The sequence below is a fragment of the Martes martes genome (assembly GCF_963455335.1).
Source record: "Martes martes genome assembly, contig: scaffold_391, whole genome shotgun sequence".
Lineage (NCBI taxonomy): Eukaryota > Metazoa > Chordata > Mammalia > Carnivora > Mustelidae > Martes > Martes martes.
Window position 1 is genome coordinate 35011 of NW_027666269.1, and position 5248 is coordinate 40258.

The 5248-nt window shown below is 38.7% G+C and overlaps 1 pseudogene across 1 annotated transcript; it reads right to left on the reverse strand.

Moving 5' to 3' along the window:
- Positions 1 to 4030: 4030 nt before the first annotated feature.
- Positions 4031 to 4921, reverse strand: LOC308338102 (microtubule-associated protein RP/EB family member 1-like; annotated as a pseudogene). Its single transcript has 2 exons — positions 4909 to 4921; positions 4031 to 4759 (listed from the first exon to the last, which is right to left on the reverse strand). The product of its transcript is annotated as a microtubule-associated protein RP/EB family member 1-like (transcript).
- Positions 4922 to 5248: the final 327 nt, after the last annotated feature.

Below are 5248 nucleotides of genomic sequence, written 5' to 3' on the forward strand. Positions count from 1 at the left end.
AATTTTTTTTTCAGAAGAAATAAAATTTAATGTGCCCATATATACGGAGTATGACAAAGATTCTTTGCTTCACCAAACTTTAGTCAGGCTCCTGAACCTTCTCCGAGGCACATCTATCCATTCGTTTCCTTGTAAAATCTAGTTTTAGCAAGAACCCTGCTAAATCAGTTTAATCAAAACCTCTAATTTTCCACATCTGATGTCCTTGGCTACCTGAACATGTTCTTCATCCTCCATATCTCCTAGGTGATGTCTGATCACTCTGGCCTGTCCTCAACAAGAATCCTGTTAGGTCAGCTTAGCCAGAACACCCCTTATCACTGATATTTCCTAATTTTCCATTCACTGACCACCCTGTACACTGCTCCTTAGCTATAAATACCCACCTGCTTATGCTGTATTTGGCATTGAGCCCAATCTTTTCCCCTACTCTAATATATCATCACATAGGTTCCTCTCCTTTGAGCAATGATCCTGAATAAAATCTGCCTTACTATCTTTAACAAGTGTCATTGAAAACATTTTTCTTCAACAAGTTTATGAAGTACATATATAGATACATATAATTGATATATCCATTATAAAATTATTCCATGTTAATAATTAAAAATATTATCTTGTCCATTCTGAAAAAGAATAGTAGATCTAAATGAGTCATTAGTTCAATGACAAATATCAATTAAGCACCTTCTATAATGAAGCACTGTACTGAGTTTAATAACAAAGATTCATTAATTAATGAAACTAATAAAAAGCTCTTTGAAGTAATTTTCCTCATAGAAGGTTTTTTTTGACCACTTATAATTCTTCATAAAAATATTAACTAAAAGTCACATATTATACCTACTATGTCTGTATTTTGGCTTTAGAGTCTCAAGAATACAGGTGATTCAAAGGTGCACTAAAGGTTCGGAAACACTATGGCAAGTGAAAACTCAGAGAAGCTGAAAATAAAAGAATGACTCTAGTTATCTACATTTCTAACAACACCCTGGTGATTCTAATACAAGTAATCAATGGAATATACTTGGTCTACAAGACTAACTTAGCACAACAAAGATTTCTATAAACCCCAAGAGGTATTTGTTATCTTCCTAGTTTCTCTTTTCCTATATTCTTTGCCCTTGCTCTTAGCGTATCTCAAGGCCACAGAATTCTAATTATCTGGGAATGAAAAATAAAAGTATTTTTAAATTAAATTAAATTAATTTTTTTTTAAGTTTGGTAGTCTTATTTTATTAGCAGAAGTATAGAAGTCGTGCAAAATTATTCTTACCATAAATTTTAGTACAACACTTCAGTTATATTCTAGAGAGAGAGCTGGGCCCCAGGAACACGCTACCTTTTCCAAGTGCATTCTTGCTTATGGACTGTGACTTAGAAATCCATCAGAAAAATCAGCATCTATTGTGAATCTGCTACAATAAAACTGCCATGGAATACTACAGATTATGGTCATCCTTCTTCAACTTCTTCATTTTAAAGATTAAAAAAAAATAGATTATAGAGAGTTTTAATTGTTCAGGGAGGCACAGCCTTAATCTTATATAATAAACTTAATCAACAATCTACTCAGAAAAACAGTTTCAATTTGGAAATTACTTTTGGTTTCCTAAAATCTATTAGATTTTCTTTACTTTTGCTATTAAGGATTCTAAATTGATTTTTTTTAAAGATTTTATTTATTTATTTGACAGACAGAGATCACAAGTAGGCAGAGAGGCAAGCAGAGAGAGAGGAAGAAGCAGGCTCCCTGCTGAGCAGAGAGCCCGATGTGGGGCTCAATCCCAGGACCCTGAGATCATGACCTGAGCTGAAGGCAGAGGCTTAACGCACTGAGCCACCCAGGTGCCCCTCTAAATGGATTTTTAAGAAGTATTTTTACATACTCTATTGATAAGCTTTAGTTTCATAATAAACTGCTCTAAAAATGAGTGGTTATTATTTTCTTTTGAAATAATATTTCAATTATTTTCAATATTTCAATTATATTCAAGAATTTTACTTGGAAACTGTTTAAAGTGAAAAAAAACTCTGTCAAGAAAGATCAGGTGGAAAATGGGTTCCCAATAAAATGTTATTTTAGGGCAACAAAGGTCTAAAAGGTCACAAAAGAGAAATAACACCACTGCCTTTGAATAATGGCTAGTTACTTGCGTTTTTTGGCATTGTCAATCACTGAGTCTTGGTATTCCTCTAAATTCCACACAGAGCATACACTACACAACAATTTTATCGTAACATATCTGCTTCCTACACACATTGTAGGACAAACTACCACCAGACACAAATCAATACAAATACATCAGGGGCTGAACAATCTCAGTAGTGGGTAACATATTTTGCAGAATTCTCCCAAACAAAGAAACTGAATAGGCCAGAAGTGAAGCAAACTAGGATGAGTTGAGGAATGAAATATTTTAAATATTAATAATTAATTCAGTCATGGTACTTTTCCAGAAAAGAAAATTAACACTTGGTAACATGCTAATGAATTTTACTTCCAAAGAGATTAGTGAACTGGCAAAATAATCCAATAACAGGGGAAGGCTGTGGACAGGAAGTACTGAGAGCACCCAGCCTTGCAGATCCCAAAGTAGCTATGGCCTTCACTAGTCACTCTGTTTGCTAGAGATCCAGAAAGATCTTGCAGAGTGACCACCTGCCTGCTGAACTTATACTCTAAGCAGCAAACTTTAAGAAGCCAAAGAGGAGTCTCCAATTGGCAAGGGAGGCAGAGAAGAGAAACATGTTCAATGTACACTTAAAAGACAGTAAAATGGGACACAGCCCCCATTCAAATCCCAGAGATGTGCACAAATCTCCAAAAGTAGTTGTTAGATTTCAGAACTGGAAAGCCTCATTTTGCAAAAGACAAAATGCAGAAATTTCAGGAATAACTGGAAAAACAGAGAAACGTTCAGTGAAATTCAAGCACGTCGACTCAATCTCAGGGCTTGAAACACACCCTCTGTTCATCCAGGCAACAATGCCTCTTATTTCTTGAAGCAGGAATAGGATTGGGAAAGGACATCAAATAGTTACAGAGCAATTTTTTTTTTAAAGATTTTTAATTTGTTTTTAAGTAATCTCTACAGCCAACATGAGGCTCAAACTCACAACCCCAAGATCAAGAGTCACATATTCTACCACCTGGGGCAGCCACGCACCCCTACAGAGCAACTTTTTAAACTTTCCTTTCGGACCAAGGTCTAAGCCTTTGAGGATTCAAGCAGCCCTGGAAGGCCTCTGAACAGCAGATTCCAAAGTTCCAGAGAGCTGTCCTTTCCTTCTCAGACACAATACATACACAATATATAAAATGTCCTGTCAAGTTACATTTTATATTTTGAAATAAGGAAGCACTCAAATATTCTTAAGGCATTTACTTATTAAAACATTCTCTGCCAAGATTTCACATTAGCTCAAATTCAAATCAGTCTTTACCTATCTGTAATGAGCTCTCCACCTCAGTGGATAAAACACCTTCTCCAGCAATCAGTGTTACCTGAGATCCCCAACCGGTGAGCCCCATGGTCAGCCTCTTTGTTCCCTGGGTGAACCAGCTTGCTCTTAATACTGCTCTGCTGGGGCACCTGGGTGGCTCAGTGGGTTAAGCCTCTGCCTTCAGCCTCAGGTCATGATCCCAAGGTGTTGGGATCGAGCCCCGCATCAGGCTCTCTGCTCAGCAGAGCCTGCTTCCCCCACCTCTCTCTCTACGTACTTGCAATCTCTGTCAAATAAATAAATTAAATCTTTAAAAGAAAAAAAAAATACGGCTCTGCTACAAAACACCAAACTCAAACTCATGGGAAAAGGAGTAAAACTTATGCAAAATGCACTGTAAGAAGAGGTGCTTTTTTTGCTTATGAAAAGAAACCTATGAGTCGTCCAAGAATAATATAAGGGAGAGTTTTATACTTAAGTACGTGATTTGGAGTGAAGAATTCGCATGTTGCTCTGCTGGTCCACACTGTTGATCCTCTTCTTGTTCCTCCTGTGGGCCCCCTTTATCAGGTATCACAAAATCTCAGGCTCTGGCATGTATAATGTCCACAGTCCTCTCCAATACAGAGTTGTTTTTGCCCTTCTTCTGGCAAATCAATTCGATGTTCCTTAGCTTTCCAAAGTGGAAATCTCTTTCTCCAAGTCTTCAACAGTAAGTTTCAATACATTGACCTGCTGCATCAATTCAGCCCCTTCATCATCCCTGAAGCCCACACAGAGATTCTTTCTCACCAACCCACCCCCCCACCAAGGCCAGCCTTAGCGGTTGCAGTGGATCTATGTGTTGCAATGGGCCTCTCTGAAGCTGCACTGCTAGAGCCAAGAGGTTTTTTTGATTTATTCAGAGCCGGAGCAACAAGAGAGGGAGCAACTGACATTTCTTGACCTTGTCTGGCAGCTACAGGGTCACAGTCTTTTCCATCACAGTTTGCATCAGAAAACTTCTTGAACCACGGAACAAATTCAAAATTGTCCTGAAACTTTCCTTTTACTAATTTGTCTACAGGAATTATTTAGTCAACACCCCTTCTCTTAAAATCTGCTTTTAGCATTTTGAAGTTCTGAATGTATTTGTGTTCTAGCTTAGGCTGGAATTTCGTTTTCTTCAAGCCGATGGAGCCAGGGAGCATCGTGTCCATAAACTGACAGTAGACAGCCCCTGAACACAACTGTTCAGCCTTTATCAGATTCAACCACAAAGAGACTCATTGATCCAGGTCAGCAAGTCATGTCAACAGGTTATCACCGGTGACTGATCATGATTACACATGGGTTCACTGCTGTCTTCAACTCCCAGCAAGACCACATCCACTGCCCGTGCCTGCTTCCATTCAGTCTTCCACTGGTTTAAATTGCCGGATCCTGCCTACCAGCCCACAAGATGATATCACGTGCCCTCACCTTCACTGCCCATTGTGCACAAACCTACCTAAAAGTGACTGGCTTTAAAGATCAAAGGTTTATTAGCTGATCATTCTGTGGGGTAGCAATTTGGCTTGGGCTCCGCGAAGCTCTCAGCTGGGCTCACTCCTGTACCTGCAGTCAGTTTCTAGTGCAGTGGAGCACTGGCTCATTGTCCCTTAAGGCACATCTCTTTTCTGTGGGGCCCCCTGTCTTTCAGTAGGCTAAAGGGTAAAAAAGGAAAAGGAATTAATGGAGTCTGGAGTCACTGAATACAGCTAACTGTGTAAATTTAGCAGGATGTGTATAGCCTTAGTAGGATATAATAACTGCGATAAAG